Below are 26,860 nucleotides of genomic sequence, written 5' to 3' on the forward strand. Positions count from 1 at the left end.
CTGTAAGTTGATTAGAGCAGCAAAACCATACCTGTCCGCTACCAGCTGCCTCACCCTATCAAGAGCTCTGGTATTATCCAAATTGGACTATTGTAAAGCATTATACATAGGGTCTAATAAACACACGCTGCAACAAATCCAAACATTGCAGAACAATGCCCTCAGAGCCGCCTTAGGAATCCCAAGAAGAGAGCATATCTCAGATGTCAGAAGACAATCTAATTGGCTCTCTACAGCAGACAAAATTAAACTTAAAAAAGTATCACTAACATTCAAAAGTATTAATGATTTAGCCCCCAAATACCTAACAGAAAGGTTCAAAAGAAGAACTTCCAATAGACATACCAGAGAAGCATATACCAACCAGCTAGTTGTACCCCAATTTAAACTGAGCTCTGCCGGAAGCAACAGCTACCCTGTCAAAGCAGCCCAGTTGTGGAACTCCCTCCCATCCTCTTTAAGGTCTGACCAATCCTATCCACACTTCAGACTTAACTGTATTAAATGGCTCAAAGAAAACGACCTATAACTGACCGACACCAGGACTACCTGCGTCTTACCCATCTGTAAATCTGTAGCTGAACGCATACTTACATGCTCATCTCCCTCGCTTACTCGACTGTGCTTTTTGACTGTCAATGTATACTGTGTACACCATTGTGTACAAATACCTGTGTATATAACTCTGTATATGACTCTGTGTACAAACTTGTAGGGTAATCATTATCCTGTTGTCAATGTATCCTGTATCTACTTGGAATGTGTAACTGTAACCTGTAAGCTTAAAGTATTCTTGCACACACGCCCGGATACCTTCATGTCTGGCGCGCGTTATAAATAAATAAACAAACAAACAAACTAACTAACCAAAGCATACCAAGTATAATCGGGTAACTGGTTGTTTGAATCAGATCAAAGTATATGACTTCATGATGGTGTTGAATGTGTAACTGCAGGGAAATGGTATTGTCTGTTATAGGTCCTCCTTCCAGAGGGTGACCATCAACTCCTTGTACAGACAAGGGAACCCCTTTTTGCAAAAGTGGTGCACAATGAGTATCAGCCCAAGTGATATCCATAAAGAATCCGGCTGCCCCCGAATCCACCAGGGCAGTAGTTTCAACGTCTCCCACTTCCTGCATACTGACCACCACTTGGAGCATGAGCAATGTTGAAGTATGTTTAGTTGTGAGTCCAGTGATATACAAGTGATATCAGCTTTGTCTCCCACTCCAGTATCCCCTTGAAGGATGGGAGGAGACATTTTCCTGTTGTCAAGGTGGTGCGAGAGGGCAGGTGCGCAGCAGATGTTCAGCTGAACCACAATACATACAAATACCTCTTGTTCTACGGCAAGTCCTTTCTTCCGATGTTAATGTGCCTCGGGCAGCACCAATTTGCATGGGCTCAGATGTTTCAGGTTCTTCTGCCAGAGAAGGACATGTACGGACCACTGGTCATCCTCTTTTCTTTTCTGCCCTCCTTTCTTGTATCCTAACATCGATCTGTAGGGTCAGTTTGATCAAATCCTCAAATGATCGAGGATGAGGCACTCAGGCAATTTCATCTTTGGGATCATTTTTTACGCCCCTACGAAAGAGGGCAAAACAAGCTTCTTCTGTCCATCCCGTAGTCTGAGCTATCTGCCGGAACTTAGTGGTGTATGTCAAGTTGTCCATGGATACTTGTACGAAATCCAACAATGTTTCCTGAGTGGTGAAACTAAGTTCAAACATCTCTCTGATGGCTGCTATGAAGGCTGCATAGTTGTCACGGAACGGATCTCTGGCGACAACCAAAGATGTAGCCCTGGTAAGTGCACTCAAAGTCAGATGTGTTATAACAGAACCCACCTTAGCCTAATCATTTGGAAGAGCTTGTTGACAAGACATAAAAGTGACCAAACGAAGAATCTAAAAATTCCTTGAACTTTTTTGGCTCACCGTGAAACTTCTCAATGGATAGCTGAACAGGTAAGGCATGACTTGGGGTGGGTTCCCAAGCCATCAAAGCTTGGTAAAAGTATGCATTTGTTGCTTTGACCTGCTGTATCTCAGCGGTCAACCCCTGTATAGTATTGGCCAACTCTTGTAGTTGATTCATTTTTTCTTGGCTTTCAAGGCATCGTAATCTGTAAAGATCAGGTCTTACAAGAAGAACCGTGTGTATGCAATATGAGAAGCTATTGCGACGTGTTACCTACCGGGAGCGTAAAGCAGATATAGATTTGAGGTCTCTTCCGGGGTTCCGGATGGATGAAGTCATCACGCTGAGTAGCATTATGACACAATACGGAACTCTGTGAGAACGCAGAAAGCATTGCCAGCGTGTCCATAGAGACCAACCGGCAAGCCGGAGCTGCGGCGATAGATCATGACAATGGGTGGCTGGGGAGTTCCTGTTTGCATTTGTTGCATGGCACTTAGGGGGCACATATTTCAGTGTATTTTGGTGCATGGGTGTGTTGGATGCCCTGATCCTGCATTGCTTTTGTCTACAGAAGCATTCTGCATGGGTAGATGGTTGCTGCGATTAAAGGGGATGTTGCTATTGTATGCATGTACAGAAACAGCATCAGAGGTAGGTGGTTGTCAGGCCTACAGAGGGGGACATCCATGCATTCCAGGGTCCAACTGGTGCAGGCTTACAAGGGAAAAGGTGTGAGGTGAGATATGCATCTTTCTTGCAGTGAACTTGCATTTTTCAAAATCTGCATGACTATTTTGAAGTGACTGTGTATTGTGAGCATACTTGTTCCCAGGGAATGGTTTGGCCACTTGACCAGTATATATTGTTGTGGAACACACATAGGGGGTCCTGCGCAGTCCTCATATGTGTTTGTTGCTCATTTCAATTTTGTACCATGCTTTCCTACTTGTGGTCTCATGTGTGTAGTTTGGGGTATACGTGCAGAATAGTTGTTGGTGTCCATGTGACAGTGGTCGGGGACTTTGTTGCTTGTGCTGTGTGCCTTTGGGTGAACTACATGGACACTCTTGCTTCCAGTTGCTATGCCTGTGTTGGTGATTTGTGCACAGCCATACAGAATAGGGGTGTATCGGCCACTTTTGCTCCCTTACAAATTGGCAAATACTCACCGGTAATTAGAATATTTAGTACAAATACTCCCAATACACAGTGTGGAAAACACATGTGGAATCTTGTGCCCTGGCTTTCACCATCACAGCGACATGGTTAGGTTTGGGCCAATAGTGCACGTAGTACCACAGGAAGACAATAGTATCTTAACTGCCTGATTGGAAGAAGTATACATGTAGCTTTTGATGTGCATATATAACTAGGTGCTAGGAAATGAAGATGACCAATTAAATGCAGTTTTTCAGTTACAACATATTTTGACTTGGTTATGAATTTCTCTCATTTGGGAATCGAACTTACATTTTTTATGCCTCCAAAATCATTGTACTCCCAACTTTGAAAAATAGGGAGTAAAATACTCCCATTTACAAATCTGACACACAATGTGCCTCTCCCAGAAACACATTCTCACGGTATTGTTATGGGCACTGAATATAGGCCCCAATTCATCAATCAATGGCACTTGGGATTTAGCCTCGCTGTGTGTACTCCACAGGGGCAGGTTTTTATGTGAAGTATGATTGCACCGGCTGGGTGCGTACAGCCTTGCCACGTGCCCTTTAGCCAACCAAGGGCAAGGGTGGAGGCTGTGGGTGCGGGCGGTGCCCCACCTGCATTTCCACTGTATGCCGAGGTGTGTGGCAACATTGGGCAGCACACATGCTACCACTATGATATTACATACTACTGGTGGTGCATATAGCAAAACCCCACTAGAGCGGTCAAGGGAGTGGAACAGTGACTTCAGCACTCCGAATGTGTGCTCCACTGTGACCCTAGTGGCTGCATGTGCTGAATTGTATCTTACCTCAGCTGGTGTAGCAGGATTCCACACTGGTGTCATCATGAATGTTGACAGCGGGTAGGCACTGTTCCCTGGATATATGTACATTGTTGTTATTGGCATTTATTGTCAGGGTCTGTTGTTCCATGTGTCATGTGCAAGCATGTGCGTGACAGTTCATACTTACTGATGAGAAATGCGTTGCCATGTTTTCTAGATGCCAGGGCCCTGTGCAGTGGTGACTACCGGAAAATGTAGCTATCATGTGTACTGCCCAGAGAATTGGCCTTCACTTCCATAATGAATCAATCGGGGTGGTATAGCGTAACATGTGTGCAGTCTATTGCACCTACTACACAGGGGAAGTGTGCTACTGCATAGAATTCCTGGATCACTGTCTGCCTTTCCATCTGTGTTTAGGGGATAAATATGTGCCTGTGCACACATCGGCTTGCTGTTATGCATGACAATAGCCAGTGGATACAGCAGGATTGTGTGGACTGCAGTATACCACCAACTATTGCCATGGGTCACTGGAAGGAACCAGGTGCAAAGAAATGGAGTGCAGTCAGCACATTTTCTAGGGGGGGTAAGGGTGTCGGAACAGATGGTGAGTGATACCTGTACCTAGCATATACCTGGTCATCTGGCATCCAAAACAGCGTGGTGCATTGTGTGAAGATCCAGGCCCTGGGAAACCTCCTCCTCCTGCGGTGTCCATGCACGATACCTCCTGCTATTGCTGGGTTCATTGTGTCTGTAGACATTAGTTTGGTGTGCATTGTGTGTTTCATACGCATTGAACTTTATGCCTGCTATTATATGGCAGATGGATCACAAGGTTTGCGGTTTACCTTTTCACGACACGAGGTTGCGCATTGTAATCCATGAATACATTTGGGTTTGCGTTGGAATGGGCGTGCGTTTGCTTCGTAATGGACTGTCCCTCAACATGCACACATTTAGCCTTTTTCTTCCTCATTCTGCATGTTCGCCTCCTACTTGGTCTCTGCATAGGCCCGGCACACACTCTTTGAAGAGTCTCGCGCAAATCGCTTGACCGCTCGCAGAGACGTGCCAGGCCTGCGCGAGGGCCACGCAAGTCCTGGAAAAGTCCAGCACACTTGATTTCACGAATTGACGAACTGGGTTTTGCGTGCAGAATGGCATGCAAAGTCCCGATTATCCACGCAGATAATTCCATGAATCAAGTCCATAGTGTTTTGTTTTTTCCAGTGCTGAACAGCGTCACAGTATGGAAAATACATTTGCTGAATGTCCATTAACATAATGTTTCTGGTATTGGCTAGAGACCATAATTCAGTCATGTGGATAAGCTATCACATGGCACAGGGATATTATGTAGTTCCCCGTGAGGATTTCGACCTTCTGGCCCTTGATAATCTCAAAGCTCTATATGTATGGTCTTCTAGCACAAACCTTTGCCAGAAATTCAGTAAAATTTGAATCGCTCATAATTCGGGTGAATTGGAGTTTGCATAAGTAGGTTTGAGCAGAACTAACGTGTGGTTCTGGTGAGGATTATGTTAGGGTTTCATCGACGTTGTGTTATACTATAGAGTTTTTTAATACTGATTATGTTGCCTGAAGATCATTACTGAAAATTGAGGGTCAGTGTTACCAACCATGGCATGGGAGTGAGACAACTTAATCGTTTTATGCTATCTTGGATGAGACTGTAATGTTCATAGTACCAAGTGACCTGAAAAGTGTGGTAGTGCAGAGGTGTTAAGGGTCTGTTAAGGGTACATGAGGCCATCCTGCTTCCCATGTGAATGTCTCCAGAGATGAAGTTAACATTTTCTCGAGGACTATATGTCTGTTTTACTAAAATCCTATATAACAATATGATAAAAGGCCAGATGTATGTTTGTCAGATGCAGTCATGTGAGTGGAGACAAATTTGCATAGCTTTGCCTGTTGTCACCGCTAGAGGGAGCTGTTGCATTAGAATATGTAGTGGTCCCACTGTGTCAATGAAAACCTGCACTTTGGCCCATGTACATGGGCTCTTACACTAGTTTTGTGTATATTGCTTCCTATTATCCCACCTGCTTCTTTGACTGCCTTCACTAGGGATGAGTCTCTCTCCTAGAGGTTACAATTTCTGACTGCCCTCGTGGATTTAATTCTCTCACTGTTCTAGTAAGTTGCTTTATTGGTCAACTATTTTCTGTTGCCACCGGAGAATCCTTGGACTCTTCTTCCTATTCCTGGCTTTTACCAAAGAATGACAGCAGAATTGCCAATAATGCTTTCAAAACAGGACTATGTTAACAGCTCATATCTGGCCTACCTGTTGGCAATCTTCCAGTTGGTGCAAAAGGCTGCAGGAGGTTTCTTAGTTCATTTGGGCTCCAGGGATCAGATCTCCTGGCCTTGCAAGTCAACCACTGGCTATCAATCAGCTGAGTCACCCTCAAGGCAATTAGCACTACCCACTGTGCAGTTGTGATTAATTGACTTCTGTCCTGCAGGAGTACAAGCATGAGCAGAGGCTAAAGAACCTACTCAGCCCTCATACTTCTACAAACCTTTTTTGGTGATGTGGGCCAAGGCAAGGCCATGCTCTCAAGAGGGGCGTGAATGTTGTTCAGTAGCAACCCAAACAGCTATGCAGAACATTCCAAAATAAATGAATGTCCAATCAAGGTTCTATAAGAATACACATAGTTTAATTAAACACACCATGTACAATAATAACTAACTAGAAAAACACCACACACAACCAAACTCTGAGGAAAAAACACAGAATAAGGAAAAGGCAGCAAGATGCAGCACTCTGAATAATGAATCAGGGGTGTAAGGCAAGTAATAATGGCAATGTTCTTTAAAAGGATATGTTCTTCAGTGCAAAAGGGATACAACTGAAATAACCAGTCTCTAGGACCCTAAAATGGACCATGGGGCAGTTAGCATTCAATAGTAAATGTTTGTGGTTCTTGATGTTCCGGCAGTTCTGAATCAGATTTCTTGTAGCTGTGTGAGCGATTTGAAGTGGGAGAGTGCAAAAGGCACCACAGGAGAGTCCTGGTGCTTCAAATCAAAATGGTTCTTGAAAATAGCTTCAAGCAGTTCAATGGCAAAAACACTAGGATCCTGGTTGTCTTGGCTCTCGGAGTGCTGTGAGTCTCAGTCCAAGGGTTCACAAGATGAGTTTAGTTTAGTTTATTAGTTTAGAATGCGCACCAATTGGCTGGAGGGAGACGGGCGGAAAAAAAATCAACAAACATCACGAGACAAAATCTAAATATGGCAATGGAAACACATCTAGCAAAATTGCTGATTGGAAAACACTACTCATTTAAAAATAGAAATAACCAAGAACAACTCAATCCATGACAATTATTAGACTCGTAGTAGATGACGAGTTTCCTAGTAGGTTACAGCAGTTGAGAAAGAACAGAAGATTACAATGGCCGCAGCCAATAATAATACAGTCTGAGCCATTCTCTGATGACCATTCCTTAATTTGTCATTTTCTTGTGCTCCCAAACACGGGCAAGGCTGGCACAAATGCAGGGGCCCTTCAAACCATTGAGGTCCTGGGTATAGCTGTGACTGACAGAGAAACAGGTCTGGCCCAAGCAGCAGGTCACTCCTCTGGTTGCTGTGAGTCCCACTTCACGGACCCTGGGACAAACTGGGGGCTTGTTCTCAGGCTCCCAAACACGGTGGAGGGAGGCCTACAACTGCAGGGGTCCTTCAACAAAGTGATGTCCTGGGTGCTGCTGTGGACAGCAGAGAGGCAGGTATTGTTCCAGGAGCAGGTTCAACCCCATACGGTCCTTGGGGATGGGTAGGGAACAGACCTTGCCTATGCCTTGGAACACCTGTCTTCACCTCACAAATGGAGGATTTTGAAATGGACTGCTCTTCCAATGGGGTCCAAGGACAACTTCCCTAAGGGTTGAAGTCCAAAAGATGATTCAAAGAAGTGGTGTGAGGCCCCTTCTTTTAAAGGCAAAAACTCACAGGTGATTGGACTAAAGGGTTCTAAAAGTTTCGAAAACAAAAGGCTCGGATGCCTTTTTTTCGACAGTAAAAGGACCGAAAAAAAGGATTGAATTTTTTATTTTTTTATGGGGGGGGGTTCCCCTCCCAGCCCCCCGATTTCTTTTTATAAAAAACTTTTTTTACATGCTAAACTAAAAAAATATATAAATAAATAAATTTTAAAAAATGTCGATCTTTTTTTTCGGTCCTTTTACTTTCGATCAAAAGGTCATTCGACCCTTTACAGTCGAACCTTTGACCGGACACCGGACTAAAGCCAGCCTGCTTTGGGGGTCAAATCCATGTTTTTGAAAGACTGTCGACTTTGATTTCTGACATCACACCCAAAGTGCTTTGTGCTAGAAATGGAGGAGACGGGAAAGAGAGAAAGAGAGGCACAGAAAAACAAGATGGAGATACCTTCCACCAAAAGTACAGAGGCTGTCTACACTATCTCTGCCCCTACCTTCTAATCCAAGACTCCTTTGGTTTGCAGAGGCCTTTTGTAAGGCCTCCCCTTTTGAATGGGTTGCTCCTTTGATTCCTGGGCCCAGGAAAGCTTCATATTGAGTGGCTGTCTCTGGAGGAGGGTGTTACCTACCCTCACAAAGACATTGAAGAAGAGGCATTGCCATTCAGGTTCCTGTCCTGTCACTTGGATGGTCCCACCTGTCTGGCCAGAATATTCATCACCTTCCACAGCTGATCTGGCTCACAGGAGCTGACACATTGAATGTGGTTGCAATGATTATGAGCAGTAGCGTGCACCATGCCGCCTCTGAAGCATGGCTTCTATTTAGACTTTACGCTGCCACCAACATGGCCTACTCATAATCATGATATTTTGGAACATGGGTGCATATCATAAATGACCCCACTGTGCTGTGGTGACTTTGGCTATCACTTCAGCTGTCAAGATGGCACATCTGACCTGTACCTGAACTCTGTGCCACTGTAGGGCAGGTGCGACAATCAGGCTACTAATGCAGCAGTGCAAAGGTGTACACTATGCTTTTGGCATCGATCTCATGAAAGGGGAATCTGATAAACAGATTACCCTTTCAGCGTTGGAAATATCTGCATACTTTAAATTAAATGAATACAAATAAAAAAGCCAGAGCTTCTACACCCTTGCCAAACGGTAATCTGTGACAGCAATCCAGGAGAAGTCATGAAATGTTGGAATACATCTCAATGCATACACTTAGATACTCTACTGCAAATACCTCCAAATCTGTTGGTCTAGGATGAAAAGCCAAAGCGAATCTCAATTCTTAATCCAAGCATCCAAACTTTTGAATGCATGCCCTTATGCCGTAACAAAAGATCAGCCCTAGTGAGCATAGTCACTGCCACATCAAGGTACTGGTAAGGAATAGACATCGATGCCAGTACAACAATAAGCGATATCGTTACGCAGCACATATCACTAAAAGAGATCCAAGGCCAAGCTATGTTTCCACTATCTGTCTCATTGCCTTATCCCGATTAAGTGGTAGGAGATCAAGACGTTAATCTCGTATTTGCAATGTCATTTTTTTGTTGTTGCCAGCTATGGCATACCAGAAACCAGAACCAAGTCGCTCTTAGCATCCAGGCATAGGACAGTGCATGAGGACATACCAAAGGCAAAATAATGACTTTTCCCCCGTATGAGGCTGTCCTAAGGATATCTCGCTCCTTATCACTGGAGTCTGGAGGGACCATGCTTTGCTGGGTCGGTGGCTTGTACAGGGTTCTTGTCATCATTATGGCATTTCAATGCATTAATGTGTAGCAGGATGGAAGGAAGGGGGTGAGATACGTAGGGTGTGCTGGCTTCTACAGGAGGGTCAGTTGGGCATTTTGTGAGTGAAGGCCTGATGTGGGATGTGTGAGACCCTGTTAGGATAGTCTATGCGTGGGAAAGGATAGTCTATGCGTGGGAATGCGTATTTACGCTGCCGTCTATTAAGGGCTATATGGGGTCTGTTGAGTGATTTGGGAGGCTGTGTGTGATGATTTATTGGAGGCTGTGTGAGGATCTGTTTGAGGCTGTGCGCATACCCATTGGCGTCTGTTTGTGTGATTTTGTGTATGTTTTGTGTTGATGACCTGCTTCGTGCACACTGCTAGCCTAGTCTGCTTTTAAAAGGGGAGGGGGGCAATGCCAAGGAGTGGGGGATGCTGCTTGCTGCTTTGCAATGTCATGATGCTCTTGCACCTCCAGGACACTCATTCTATCTATTTCCTAGGGCATTCAAGTCAAGTGCCCAGAAGCTAACTCCATGGGCGCGTGATAAACTATAGGGTTCTTTTTGCCGCCTTTGATCACTTTCATAGTAAAAACGTCATCAGTATTGGCAGAATGCAAACTATACAACTATTAAATAAAAATAAATAAAAAAATATGTCAGAAATCACCACTAGCCACTCCTGCCTGCTGAACCCCATGGTGGTCGCAATGCCATTGACGCCCACTGGATACCAGAGCACCCCAGTGCCAAAGTGGCACTGTGAAGCATCGACAAAGCATAGCAGTTAGTTTGCTTCAGCCCTGGTTCAAAGATAGCCCTTGTCGGCTTAGTGGGTACACAACACAACAGAGGTGCCTATAACATAGCAGAATCATGCCATTGGAATGGAGACAATCTCGCTGTGTTTGCAACGAGACCGACACTACTCCTAACCTCCTTGACTAGTGCCCTCTTTATGGTTGTCTGGTTGGCATACGACAGCAGAATAAGCCAAGCCTCCTTGGCCATCACTGCGAAGGATTCACACATATGCCAATGGCAGGGAGCTCTTGGGATGGCTGGCACAAATGGCCGTTAAAGTACACGGTGTGGTAAATCAATCGAACCCCCTTGCCCCCCCCCCGAAATGCTCGTTCCTTCTGAGTAAAGATGCCCACTTTCTCAAATGTCCCTCCCGCTGACGCGTTCACCCCTCGGCCTTGTTTATCCAAGCAGGCTTATTAATGGCAAATGTTGTGCGTCTTTTTGAGTTATGACGGTAAACTCCAAGAATATGAGGGCCGGGGTGAAAAGGTGCTCTCTTTATAACTGCTGTAATTTATCCCTGGCCATGGCCCGGCCTTTGATTTCAGGCTGCCCTGGATATGGGGCTCCCAGTGCTTGCATTAGGAAAGCCCTTCGGGGTCGCGCGGAATTCCACGGCCCTGGAGCTAGTTAGGGGAGGTGCGGATGACCACATGTGCTGGGTTACTGAATGGTAATAAGGGAATGCAGGCCAAACACGTATATACCGAGGCCCTACACTATCTCCTACACCTACCAATACTGACACTAGCGTGACATGAAGTCTATATGGTCGAAAACTAAATAAAGCCAGCGAATCAAACGCTCTCTGCCGAACCGCCAAATCCCTTGCCCTTATGTTTCAGTGTACACTGGGCAAGGGTATCACATTACAGCTGTTTACATTTCGGAGGGCATTTGGAGCGCACTGAAATCTAAAGCCGCCTCACCGATGGCTGTACTCGTGTTGACTCTGCTTTGCTGACCCCCGTCTGCCACCTGGCTCTGCCCCGAAGATCCCGCGGAGTAACCGGGCAGGACAGGCTTGCCCCTGATTACGGATCTTTTTCACAAATTAGGCATCAAAACACAATTTGGCTCAACTAGCATTTGTTCACCCTAAACGTCATGTTCTCTAAAATTCTGCAAATAATATGCATCAAGACTCCATCTTGTTTCGAGGAAACCGAGGGCACTTTAAAAAATAAAATCTCTCGAAATTGCCTTATTTATTTAGTTGAATAATATACATGTGGCTGTTAAGCCTTGTATATACAACATAAAACATGTTGGTGCATAAAAACAATGATGTTTAAAAGAACTAAACAATAGAAGGAAAGATAAAAACATCAAATATCAAAAAACACTGACACATAAAAACCTAAAAACAACACATACATCTCTGTGTACATAAAAGGATCATATCTACTGTCATAATGTTCTTGAAGGAAGGTAATAATCAATAGATATCTTAAAATCAGATCATGGAATGTAATAATAAAATCCTTAACATTTCTGTAAATTTCCAATAGAAATTGATCAAAAAATTAATCAAATTTACATCATTGCCTTCCATAAATATTGACCACAAGGAAAATAAATTAGTACAATCCAATTGGTTGTTATACATTTTCATATAATTAGTTCTAAGTGGGTTCAAGACTTCACAAAGTACCAAGATATGTTTTATACTTTCAATTTTGTTTCTTCACCACATAAGCGACAATTGCGATTTTCACGAGAAATACCCACTTGGGTACCATTGGCCTCAAGCGTATCACAGATATTAAATGTCAGCAGGAGGTATTGGCGGAGGACCCCGCTATTAGGGTATGCCGCAATGTATGCAGGTCTGTGTTTATTGTAGCTAATAAAACGGCCTGTATTGCTTTAAGAGGCCAATCGTACAATTCGACTCTCATGAATGAAAATATTTAGCTTCTTTTGTAACATAAATTTGGTAGAAGAAACTTAAATGGCATTTAGTGGGATATATATTTCAGTCCTCCATCTGCCATAAACCTTGGTTATGTTGCCCATAGTGCCCAAGTTCTTATAATTGTCCAGTCTGGGAAATGACTGGATATAGTTTACTGTGCAAGTACCGTTATCTAGTCTGATCAATTTGACCCAATTCATAAAAGTTCTTTGAATAACGGTGGATGTTATCCCTGTTAGATCGAAATTCTAAATGTACAAAAATCGATCTAGAGGGCAGATGGCATACGTAGTAACTTTCGTAATCATTTGGCCTCAAACCTAATTTATTCTGCTCCATAGTTGTGGCCCCAAATGTCAATCCTGTAAACTAGAACTGACACTATTTTGGCAGAGTATAGCAAGAGAACGGTCTGAACAGATATACCTACATTTCTTCCGATAAAATGACTTAGAACATTGGCCATGACCAAACATTTAGCTTTTGTTTCTAGCCAATGTACATTCCATTTCAATGAGGAGTCAACAATTAAGCTGATATATTTATAGCAACATTACTCTTTCTAGGGGAGTACCATTCAAATGCCATACAGAGTTACATTTCATCTTCTTCGTGGGAGGAAAAATCATTGCCTTGCTCTTTGAGATGTTCACACTCAAGCCATTTTGAGTGGCATAGATACCAAATGCTGAAATTGTTGCTTGAAGGCCCTTAGGTGTAAGATCGAGCAATATCAAGACATCAGCATAGGCTAACCAACTGATGAATTCACTGCCAACTTTCACCAGCGGTGAGAGAAATTCTCAAATGCTTTGTTCAGATCGGCTAAGAAGAGGTTAAATAAAGTGGCGGCAAGGATGCACCCCTGTTTAACTCCTTTATTAGAACACATTGAACTGGACAATTTGCCTCTTCCTTCTAATCGTATCTTCACTGTCGTGTTATTGTGAAGTAACATTAACATCCTTAAGAGACCAGCGGGTATGTTCAGCTTAGTTAGTTTCAACCATAGACGACTTCTCAAGAATGAGCTCTATAGACTGCTGTCTCTCGTCTCAGCTTGCAGTATTCTACTGCATATACCAATGTTAGAATGTTATGACTGGTGGAGGACTTTGTGTGGAAGCCAGTTTGATAGGGGCTCAGAATGTTATGAGTAGTAAACCACACAGTAATTTCTGCAAGAAGCACTCAGGCAAAAACCTTAGCAGAGACTTCAAGCATCGAAAGCATTTGATAATTAGCCAGATTGTTTTGTAGGCCTTTTTTGTGAATTGCAACAATATGCCTTTCACGCCAAGTAGAGGGGAGATTACCAGTTTTGCCAATGTCTTGGAATAGTACATATAAGGCATTAGCCCATAACTCGGAGGATGATTTTAGCAAGCCATTACATATACCGTCTGGTCCAGCAGCACAGAACCAGTTGAGATGTTCAATCAGGATAGTGATGTCAAGGGGAGAGATTTTACATTGCCATTCATCTATGGGGATAGTAATTTGGTCCTCATCATGAGGTGCTGACCCGAGGATAAGTTTAATATGTTCCTTCCAGACGTCTTTAGTGACACCATGAACAGGTAGAGTGTGTTTAGACCTTTGGAAAAGGAAATTCCAGATAGCAGCATTATCGTTTGTTTTAGTGAGGGCTGGTGGCGTGGCCTACAGCCATGTGCGGATCCTACACGGAAATGCCCTGTTACTTGGTTGAATGCGGCTTAGAAAGTACCGTAAATGGATGCACAGACGTAGCCTAACCCTCGTGAAGCTGCGGTGTGAAGGGAAGCAGAGACACACCATCCGGAGGCAATTGAACCGTGATGCGAAGCTGCGGACGTGGATGTGGGGACAAAGGCAAAATGGCGGCTGATGTGAAGAGGTTGAAGATATAAATCAGCTGAGACCGGTGTGCCGTTGAGAGGAACACTGACAGACCGCCGACGGAGAGGGGCACCCTGCAGAGCGTGTGCTGGAACCGTGCTACTCATGCTGTGAATCACCCCGTGTGGAGACGTATCGACTGCCGGAGAGTAGAGGTGCTGGGCAGAGTCTGTGAACACTGGGGGCTGATTGCGTGGAGTGAATGCCCAAGTGCTGCGGAGCGGGAGAGGGAAGAAAGCAGCGGCTATTCCGTGGGCAGGCGCAGAAAGCAGATAGGGCACTCCAAGTCAAGTATAAGCTGACGCCATTGACAGCGAGAGCACAAACTGCTGGAGACCCGGAGACAAGCTCCATCTTCTCCCTTGCACAGTCGTAGCTGCCTGAGGAGGAGCGGAAACGGTGCGGAATGCCGAGGGATCGGTCAGCGTTTACTGGAGTCAGAGGTAAGGAGTGGGGGTGGGGGCCCTAGTTTGAACACAAAAACAATAGCAGCATTAAATGGCGCCCCCCATGCACCTCCCACTCCTATGAATAACACAGGTTGCGATGCCCATAGCAGGCAGGTGCACTATGCCGGATGTATACAGCAGTGATAAGCAGGGGACACCCCTGTGGCTGAGGGAGCTGCACACACCGGATCTGCTACAGGAGGGTGCAGTGGGACACTACAAGATACGGAGGGCCTATTCAGAATGCCCACCGTGAAGCCTCCAGAGAGGGGCGTTCCGAGGGCCCTCTAACAGTAAAGTAGCCACACGCAAGAAAGAGGGGGCTGCACACAAGGGACAAATGCTCTGCAAGGAAGAAGGCCCCCTGGATCAGTGATCCTCCTCCCTATTAAGGGAAGTGCCATTACAACTTACAACCGGATAGGGGGCACAAGCCCACATTGAAACAGCTGGGCCCAGTGGTGGGAGGAATGCCTACATAGGTGCTGTACAGGTTTGAAAAGGGTGTGAGCCTGAAGCGCGCCTGCATCAACGCAGTGGAAGTAAAGCGCTCCATAGCATATAGAACTCCGTAGGGACCACAGTGATACAGTCCAAGGGCACACTGGAAAGGGGATTTATAAGCACAGTGAAGCACTGGATTGGATTGGCAGGAAACGGTGAAGTGGAACCAGTGAAGTGGCAGTACTACAGAGGGTGCTCTGCCATACACAGCCGGAACAGAGCCCTGAGCTGGTGATTCAGAAGGACAGGAGCACCCACAATAGGTGTACAGAACCCAGAATTCTAGGTACACAGCCGATAATACATATAAGCTGTGCAGGATGACTTCCAAGAGCAACAAGAATAAAAATAAGCAGCCCACCTTGGACATATTCACAAAGAGCTCGCCCAGTTGCCAGGAGGCAGATACTAAAGACAAGGAACAAGCTCAAACTGCTGCCCCAAGCAAAATGGTGGATGAGGGGAGACGACAGATCCTGGAAGCCATCGCAGCACTGCAAATGACATTAGAGGCAAAGATTGATGCAGTGCGTATTGATGTGGGACTGTTGCGACAAGATGCCCACGCCATTGCAGAACGCACCAGGAAGCTGGAGGAACAGGTCAAGGAAAACACAGAGGCAAAGACGTAAGCAGCTGGATACACTGATGTCCTGAAACAGAAGGTCAAGCTACTAGAAGATAGAGCAGAGGAGGCAGAGGAGGCAGAGGGGCGCGTACGAAGAAACAACGTGCGTATCGTGGGGCTGCCGGAAGGAACGGAAGGGCCTGACCCAACCACCTACATTGATAATATGTTGCTCCAAGAAATAGGGGTCGGCGAACTCATACAATGGTTCACGATTGAAAAGGCACATCATTCCCTGGTTAAGCGACCGCCACCAGCATCAATAAATAAAGTAACAGGGAAGCTGTTTTAAAAGCGATGAAGTTGCAGGAGCAGAAGCGTAAGTTACAGAAATTCAGTTGTGGGAATGCTTAGAGAGCACTTGCTACCCCTCCTGAAGTAGTGGTTCAAGGGCTACCATACACGGCCTGCCCGTATGGCACCTGGAGACTAGTCTCATGACCAGGTTGAATGGAGCGGAAACGGGAGAGTCCTTGCATGCATAGCATAGCGGGACGATTTGTAGTGGGAGTTGGTTTGCAGTGGGTTGGGGGCTGGGAGGAGGGTGGTGTGTAGATAGCCTGGTACGTATGACTACTTGTAGTGTTAATCTCTTTTTGATGCTCGCAATGGGATGGCGGCCACACTGACACTCTAGGTATTGTCACTAATGGCAGGTCTGGTCAAAATCATGACCTGGAATGCTAGGGGGCTCAATAGTTATGTGATACGTAGGAGGGTGCATATGTTCATCAAACGTAACAAAGTCGGGATAGTGTTATTGCAAGAAACGCACTTAGATACACAAAAACGGAAAAGCCTGGAGAGGGCGTGGGGAGGCGTTATGGTGAGCTCCACATATTTAACGTATGCGAGGGGGGCCCTCATTTGGGTGGACCCTGCAATAGCATTCAAAGTGCTGACTACAAAGACGGATAATGAAGGGAGGATGGTGGTGTTACACAGGATAATAGAAAATAAACAAATTTGCATCGTGAACACGTAGGCCCGAACTATGATGCCAATGTGTTCTTCAAGTTGGAACCTTTCGGAGGAGAGGCTACTTGGGGGAGGTGATTTTAATTGTACTATCGATCCCACCAGGGACAGGTCGGATGAGAAGCACAAAAAGCCACCCCCCCGGCAAAGTTGTTGAGGGCGCTATTGACAAACTTACAATTGAGAGACCTTTGGAGGACACAGCACGGGGATGAAAGAGGATGCTCCCATTACTCGGCCCCTCATAAGGTATATACGCGGATTGATTATATGTTCTCTAGGGAGGAGCACAAGTTAGAATTCTCGGAGTTGGAGTATCTGGCCAGGGTACTATCAGATCACTCCCCACTTGTGGCGAGATGGAGAGTGTCCCCACCATGACCTCCGATCCCCACTTGGAAACTGAGGAGCGAATCAGCATTTGCTGACCATATTAGAAAGAGTACCATAGAATATATCACGGTCAATGAAGGAAGCGTACAAAAGATGAGCACAGTCTGGGAGGTGTACAAAGTGGTATCAGGGCTGAGATGATAGCAGAGTCGAGAGGGGTACAGAAAGTTATTACTAGAGAGTTGGAGAATATTGAAGGGAAACTGAAGACGCGCAAGCGGGAAGCTAGGCATGGTAAGGAGCACATAGACGGCATCATCAAATTGAAACAGGCATGTATGACACAATGGAATAGACTGGGTAAGTTTAACTATGCGTAGTACCTGGAAATGAGCCATGCTAAAGGGGATAAACCAGGGAGAATGTTAGCCTGGCTATGCAAGAGTAAGGAAACAAGGCCCCCAATATGCTCCATTCGGAACACAGACCACGAGGAGGTGCATACACAGACAGAAATAAATAAGGTATTTTCCGAATATTACAATGCACTATATGAAGATCCCCCAGAGAGGGAGGAGAGGGACATAAAGGACGTCCTGGACCTTATAACACTGCCCGAATGAGACGCCCTACAGGCAGAGCAGTTAGAAGCACTGATAACCCCCGAAGAGGTACTAGTCACGATAAGAGCACTCCTCATAGTAAAAACTCCAGGCACAGATGGGCTCCTGAGCGAATTTTATAAAACCTACAGTGAAATGCTGGCACCATTACTGGCAAACATGTAGAATGAAGCGTATACTGATAATATTCTGCCCGGAAGCATGAGGGAAGCCCTGATTGTCCCATTGCTCAAACCGGGCAAAATAGGCACAGACTGTGGATCCTACAGGCGGTTGTAGGTCAAAGGACTGAAGACAAAAGGATCGAAAAAAAATGTATTTTTTTTTTACATTTTTTTTTTTTTGGGGGGGGTCCCCCCTCAACCCTCATTTTGTGTGGTAAAAACCACTTTTTTTCCATAAACGAAAACCCCCCAAAAATGTGTAATTAAAAAAAAATGTGATTCTTTTGTTTTCGGTCCTTTGGTGTCGATCCTTTGACCATTCGACCCTTTGTAGTCGACCCTTTGACCGGACACCCTTACAGGCCACTGTCACTCCTAAACCAGGATAGCAAGATCCTAACAGCTATCCTTGCTAATAGACTGCGCAAAGCGATACATATATTGATCCACCCAGATCAGACAGGGTATGTACCGGGCAGGAATATTGCAGGAAACCTTAGGAGATTACATCATGTAATTTACAATACAGCAGGTAGTAACATAGAAGGTGCGAGGCCTCGCTAGACGCAAGCAAGTCATTCGACTCGGTGCATTGGGACTGGTTATATGCAACCATGACGAAGATGGGGATTGGGCCACGATACAGGAGGTGGGTAAGGTTGGTATATACCGAACCGATGCCCAGAGGTCAGATGGGAAGCACATACTCGGAAGAGTGGCAATTACAAAATGGCATGAGGCAGGGTTTCCCACTGTTCCCGATGTTGTATATAATAGCAGCGGAACCCATGGTGGCATATCTGCAACAAGAATATGGGCATACGGGCATATAAATAGCGGGTGAGGCAAGTGGTGTCCATGTATGCCGATGATGTTTTATTGTATCTCTGGGATCCCAAGAGGAGCTTTCCTTACATCTTGGAGGTACTGGATAACTCGAGCAGGCTATCGGATATTAAAATAAATAAGAACAAGTCATGTTTGTTTCTGCTGGCCGCATTAGAAAGCACACTGAAGAGAGGTTGCCGGTCCTTCCCTTACCATGGAATAGGACCACCTTCAGATACCTAGGTATCAGCATTTATCATGACCCCCAAAAGGGAGCACAAGCTCAACACAGTGCAAGCTAAATGCGGATTGGTCAAATTCATGGAGTTCTGGAGTAAGATACCCTTGTCAGTAATGGGAAGAGTGGAGCTACTAAAAATGGTGGTGCTGCTGAGACACATGCACTGCTTTAGAAACATCCCTTATTATATACCAAGGCAATACTTCCGGGATCTTGAGAGGATGTGTCCATATGGCAGGATTGGAGGAATAGGGTGACTCTGAGTACATTGCAAAGGCCGAATGCACAGGGTATGATTAAGATACCAAAGTTTGAGCTGTATATGATCCCACAGAGGAAACTGGTCTGCTATGACCAGTCATACATAGAAGATTTATGAGAGACCTCCTCTGGACAACCAACGAGGAACTGACTTGCACCCCTTATCTGGTGAAGATGGGAATCCAAATCTGGAACAGGACTTGCAGGAATATGTGACTAGTAGACCCCCTCTTGACACAGATACTGATTGCGGCTGTCCTGAGAGAGAAACAAGGTGGTAGGGCAGTGGTAAGGGAGCGTTGGGAAATGTGTGGAGTAGCCACAGTGGGGGACTTATGGAGGAAGTGTTGATTGATGACCTTTGAGGAGCTGCAAGGTTCCTATTGCACAACACTGTGATGAAGGAAGTTCGAGGCAGTGGCCAGGTGGCACAGGGGAGTCCATAGGTAATGAAGATGTTGAACTTTTGCTCACAGATGCGGAGGGGGGACACGCCATTTCCAGAATTTACGAGATATTGCTAGGCCAAACATCACGACCCGAACTGAAAAGTAAAGGGAGATGTGAAAGGGAATTAGGGAGGTCCTCAGAGGATGGAGAATGGAAAAGGATAATGTTGTATCAGAAAACTGTCTCTAGGAATGCCAGGCTACAACTAATACAGGTGTACATTATGCACAGGGCATACCTCACTCCTGCAGTAATTGCAACAATCAAGGGCGCGACCAGACAAGAATGCCCTAGATGCAGGGCGTAAAACGCTGAGCTTATACATATGTTTTGGGGATGTCTGATAATGCGGAGCTTCTGGAGGGGAGCAGCACATAAAGCAGCCCTGGGTGGCATTGAGCTGGGCATTCAGACACGGAAGTGTGCATACTAGGTCTTTACAGGAGAAATGTGAAGTAAAAACCGCTGAATAGGCTTAAGGATGTGATGTATATATTAGCCAAGCATAGTATAGCCATGAAATGGAAAGATGCGAAAGAACTGAGCGTAACTGGATGGCGGCAGGAACTAGATAAATGGATCAGTGTGGAAACGGCGGCATGGGAGAAGGCTTTGAGAGAAAAAAAAGGTGGACGCGAGCATGGTTATCCATCAATGGATAGCGCTGACTGTGACATTACTGGCCAATGGAAGAAACAAAGAAGTTACGGAACCAGTAGTGGGGGAGGGAGATGCAGCAGGTTAAAATATGCCAAACGATAGGTCATATGGGCTAAATTGGAAGGGGAATGGTAGATTAGATGGAGTTAATGACTAGACATGTTGATAGATGTGGATAAGACTTGTGAATGTTGTTGTTCAAGAAAAATTGTTAACAAAAAAATAAATTGTTTTAGCGAAGGCTGCAAGCTTCAACCACCGTGTTTGTTCAATATTGGCTTTGTATGATTTAACCCATATTTTGTCATCTTTTTTCGCACGTTTAATCTCTTTGCTGACAGACTCAGATCTATGAAGCCCAAAAGAAGGGAATACATCAGGTTATTAATAGCTGGATTGTTGGATCAAAATCTATAGGTCATGTGATTGTCTGGCTTTCTGTATAAATTGACGGATAGATGTTATTAAGTTACAAAACGCAACTGTAATAGGCGCTTGAGGAGGGGGCACATTTGAGTAGGTATTAATGAACCGAGGAAGAAGGTATGTTGACGCCTCATTTCCTTTGCTTATGTTATGTTCAGACCATTGAATATGATTACCACCTTCGTTTATTTAAATGTGTCCCTGTAAGGCATACAGAGTTGATGGAGAAGGGGAATACAAAGAGTGGAATAGCACACAAAGGGGGAAGTGATTGCTCTCTTGTCTCATAACAATGGCCATATTTTCTACCATCGACAGACCTATATCACTAGCAAATACATAATCAAGTGTGGATATAGCACTTCCACAGATGCGAGTGTATGCTCGCTCATTGTCACCAGGGCATAAGCCATTGAGACTGACAGTGCCCATTGTCCTCAGCATCGAGCTCCATAATTTGTCCTGAGGTCTAATTATCTTCGAGCGTACTGGAGGAGAGGTCATCTGTGGTGTCAACGAATGCTCGTTAATGTTAATGACTTCATTAAGGTCACCAACAACAAATTGCGCTTTCTCATCAAAATATTTTAGTAACATGTTCTTAACAGTGATCACATTCTGATTTGTAAACCTGCAACCAGGTGGATCATAAACATTAATAAGCAGGAGGGAACGTTCAGGACAGGTTAAGAGTCCTCCTAAGATAAGATCCGTCGACTCAGGTATATCTGATATCTGTCACGGATGACAGGCAGATATAAGGAGGCCACCCTTTGGTCGGCCTATCGGACCTCTAGTAGCTTGCTTTTGGATTGTTTTTCACCTGTCTAACTCAATGAGCTCTGTCAGCCATGTTTCTTGAAGCACTAAGAAACGTTATAATTCTACTGCGGACCACAGAACTTTGTCTTCAAACATGTGCGAAAAACCTCCTGCATTCCATGAATAGAGCACCTCCCTGGCACCGCGGTTGCGATCCAAATCTTGCTTTGAAAGCTACTGGTCGCCATTGCCTGTAGCCTTCGCATGGAACAGGTTCAGTGGCATTGCTCTTCCCATTATAGGGTCGGATGTACAACTCAAGGTCGATGGGACTTGCACTGTCGCAAGAGTCGATTTTGATGGTAAACAGAGATGAACACAGGGGGTGTTATCTGGATAGTGTTCTCTTACAGTATCATCAGTTGATGATGGAAGGCAGCTACGAGTGGTCTTTTCTGTGGCGCACTAACACTAGCTACAGCAGTGCAGTGTTTTTCTATGGGAAGTAGGAGCAATTTCACATTTATAGCCTTGCCTATACAGCTCTGCTTCACAGTTCAGAACATATGACAGAGCAGCTTCAGAGCGAAACCAGATGTTAGAGATGCTAGAAGTCATATGATCAATCCGGTCAACAATGAAAAGTAACATGGTAGAGAAGTGTTTCTATAATCTGGGAAGATGCTGCAATTGTGATGCCTGTTTCTGGGCCTATGAAATAGCTCAGCGGGTTGAGCGATTGCTCCTGCAATCTGAGTGTAATCGGCTGCGCACAGATTCTAATCCCTGCAAAACCAACTCAGCCTTTCATCCTTCAGAGGTTTCTAAATAAGTACCAACTTCAGTTGGGTGATCATTCTTTGTAAAGGTGTTTTTTGTGGCGTGTTTTGACAAAAGTGCTATATGAATACCACCTCATTACTTACCTGTATTTATCATTGGCGAGGCTCTTTTGCAATTTTAGGTTCCCACTGCATACCTTTCTTCACCTAATCGGATCGTAGGTACTCTTTTTTTCCACGGTGCACGTTGATAGTCTCTTCACGTAGTGATGGACCCTGAGCATAGCACTGCTTGCCTGACACTGGGACACTACAGCAGTACGAATTGACACAGTATAAATGCCTACTGCATACTGCATCACATTACGGGCACATTACACAAAAACAGGGCTTTTCCTGTTATACACCATGCCTGAGGAGCGAGATGGCAGGGCACATAAGACTGCGTCCCGCATTCCTACACGTCAGGAAGGACCTGAAGATGCTATGCTTTCATCAATTTGTCACTCCGTCGTGGCCATAACGTGACTACGTCACTACAGGCGTGTCCCCAATGTGCTGTGCTCGGTTGCTTCACAGCTATGTTTGTGCTTCATATATTCCATACACACATACAAACTACAATTCTTTAACAGTGAATTCGGGGGGGGCGGGGGGTGGCAATGGGATTGTGTATTATCACAGTTGAATATACCAAAACTGCACATCATTAGAATAGTGAGTATGCTTTAATGGAGTAAACTGGGTATTTATTGGAATTACACACATTTTAAACGTGTACATAAAATGAACAGGACAGTCAGGGAAGCCGGGAATGCCAGGAATGTAGGGATTGTGTGGGAATAGTGTCCAACAGGTCACCTGAGGGGAGGGAGGGAACGATTGGGCCGCTCTAGTGACCAAACATAGTGACACTCAGCAGACATAATTTCACATAGGTCTACACACATACAGACACACACTCTCACACTAGAGGTGGGGGAGTCAGAGAATTCATGGGTAGGGACAACCTAGGGGGTCAGGCCTGGCTCTACGAGCCCACTACAGCTGGGCCTGGGAAATGGCTGCACAAAGCAACTCCAAGGGGGAGCTGTGCCAGGGTCAAAAACGAAGGTGAGCTGGTACCCATTTATCTACATGGGAAGGATGAAAGGCTGAGTTGGCCTTGCAGGGATGAGAATCTGCAACCTGCATATCACACACAGATCGCAGCGGCAAGCGCTCAACCTGCTGAGCAACCTTACCAGCTGGTATGGAATAAAGTATAAGAAAGATAAAGAGCGATTTTCTGAGTGTCACTTTGAAGCTTATAACAGTTATGAGGCTTTGGTAATAGTGTTGTACCCTTGACCCCATCCATAACCATTCATAGATGGTAGCCCATGACCTTGTTTCTGGTTCGCCCACACATGAGCATGTACCCACTTAGTGGCTGTCAGGCTCCACCTGTTTGGCTGCATGGCCAACGGACAAGCACTGGCTGATGCCATATCATGCAAAGAGCAAACAGAGTCAATTGAACAGATTGAAAGATTAAAACGGATAGTGTAACTAAAACGGATAGATTGAATGGAACGGAGGAAGAGGATGGAACAGAAGAACTGGATGGAACGGATGAAGTGGATGGAACGGACGAAGTGGATGGAACGGTCGGGGTGGATGGAACAGACGGGGTGGACGGAACGGACGGAACGACTGCTATGTACCTGTCACCTCATGTTAACCTATCCATCTTGTTGCTTTATATACGTATGCCGCTATGTACGCCCCCTGTCCTGCTCTCGTGCCTGGCCGCAAGCGCTTCACTGATAAACCACCATATCACACTACTACGCTTACTCTCACCTATACACCATCATTCAACTAGAACACAGCTATGCTATGACACATTCGACCTAGCTGTTCTCATACTAACATGACCCCACAAACACCTCATTACCCTAATAAAACGCAGCTAGCTGAGCACATTCTGGCTAGCTTGGATGTCTCCTCAGGCCTAACGCAGCCAGAACCAAGTCTGAGTGTCCACCCTCCAGATGGAACACATCCAACTGATTTCCTCAGCACTACACCTACCGCTATGAAGCAGCTATCATGCAACAACCGCACCAGCTGCACACATATCCGGTGCGCCCAGGGACCATACCACATTCTCTCTCTCTACTGACTTGAACTGCGATTCCCAAGGGCGTTCAACCTAGAAGCGCTTTGAAGTCATACCAATGATACATAAGGCGCTATATAAATGCCAAGTAACATAACATACAGAGGCAGATTTAGCTTGACAGCCCAATTGGGTATAAACATGAAAAACAACAGTGTCTTGGAAAGACAGGGCTTCAAACAGTTTACAATAAAATAGAAATTTAACAAAATGTTTCATTAGTAAAAGAAGATGACGCTTTTGGACTTGAACATTATATTGTGACCGTTCATTCACTTGCTTAAAGTGATGCACTTGAAGGCTTCTGGCCAACTTTTGCATCTCAGTGAAGGCATGCCCGCATAACCCCAACTTGCTTAAAGGGGAAGTGCTATAAAAAATGTTATTGTCCCGAATGTTCGGGCATGTGTTTTTTAAGCATACTGTATTTGATCTTAAAATTCTTTCCCATGCATCTTACTTTAGTTTTCCTCACTTTTACACTTGTGAAAACAACGGGTTTGGCGCAGCCATCTTGTGCTAATCTTTAACGTTGAGGCATCACATTAACTTCAAGGGCGCACGCGTCAAGAATACAGATCGCACGCCCCTGAAGCTGACATCACTACGGCCCTTTTCACAATTCCAATGCACGTCTCATGTCAACGATCTCTGTGCGCAAGCTATTGACATGTCTCCATGGAAATGGCCGGACACGGCTTTCCTCAACAAGTATAAACAGGCCCCTTCTCATCAGACAACATCAGAGTTGCTTTTTCAATCGTTTCACTCTATTTCTTTTGTTTTGTATCGCCTGTGACTTGTTTCTGCTCTGTTCAGGTATCTTCGTAGTATGAAGCCCCTGTGCCCCTGCGAACAGATACTTACACTAGCATAACTATTGATTTCAATCGTTACTTGCATTTTATTTAAAAACTCGTCGTATAATGGCAACAATACAGCCCTACTAGTACGAGCCTGAGTATTCTGAGGAGAAAGTATTTGAAAGAGAAAGATGCGGGAACGATGGGGAATCAAACGATAGTTGGGAAGATGAATCACCGGATCATGAGCCTGAGCCTAGTCGCATGGAAGACATTTCCATTTGGTGTACCTGCAATCATTGCAAGGTCATGCCAACAGAGGTGGAGAACTGCTGCTGCCAAAAAAACTCTGAATGCTTGGCCTATATATCAGAAGAAGACACACCACTGCTATGCGTTACTGAGCTGCATGACATCAAGGCTGCCTACCTCACAAGGTCTGTGTTGAGGATTATGATGGTGCGTATGCACGAACTTCGCGCAACAGTTCGTTCTCGCAATCCAAGTAACAAGTGAGTGTACTCTAGATGTGATGTCATTTTGACCACTGAGACGACTAACATTTCATGTTTGTCTCCTACATTGTCGTAACTTTGATTGATCACTGACAAATGAATGTAGTTTGCAAATTGAATATATTTTTCTCGCTTTTTGGAAATCAGAGTGTTCATCACTTACATGTCTTTCACTTTCAACTATTTCTCTGTGGCCCAAACCGCTATGGATTGAATGGATGTTCGCTTTTGTAATGTGAGGAGACTTCAAAGCCCAAGCTCATTTATCCATAAAGTAACTTTTGTAAGGGCAACTATGCCATAGAATTTAGGATGTATTTGCAAGTAAGGGTGGTACACTTATCAGGTTCATTCAATGACAGTATGCGTGTTTCTCTACCACAGGTGGTACAGGCTGGTGGCCTACCATTCGTTTACATGGTGGCTTTATGGAAGGCTTGGATTCCGCATTCGACAAGTAATACCCACCTGTGTCGTTGGAGCCATTTGCACCAAATTCCCCAGTGACACGGGACAGTACATGGGATTTTCACTCACTCTGCTGCAACCTCAAGTATACAATTTGTAGTTTGTTTGTGCCATCAACATCACCAAACTAAATAAAATATAAATGAGCATATACAAATAGTTGTTTCAATTTTTCAGTGAATCAAGAACATGCTCACTCATTTATGAGGGACATGAAAGAATGGTTGGTGCCCTTTTGCGCTCATCTTCTCTGCGACATCCATCCCCCCTCCATTATACCCACTCCGGTACTGGGTGGGTTGGAACAGCCAAGGTGCCAAACACCATGTACACTTCAAAATGGATCTTCTGCACAGTGACCATTGTTCTCATGGCCTCCCCAGATCCAGTGTCTCCAGACTCTCCTCTTCAAGACCCTGCCCCTGCAATCCACATAAGTTTGTTTCGTTCAGCAGTGTACCGGGCCTTTTCCTCTCGCCTATTGCCCATCCATCCCCCCTCCAGTATCAATGGCAGTTTGCACCTGTGGCCATGTGCTCGCAAGGGGGCAGGGAGGGTGGGAACGCTCAAGGTGTTAAACAT

Source organism: Ambystoma mexicanum, chromosome 3p, assembly GCF_040938575.1.
Source record: "Ambystoma mexicanum isolate Mex_15411 chromosome 3p, UKY_AmexF1_1, whole genome shotgun sequence".
Taxonomy (NCBI): Eukaryota; Metazoa; Chordata; class Amphibia; order Caudata; family Ambystomatidae; genus Ambystoma; species Ambystoma mexicanum.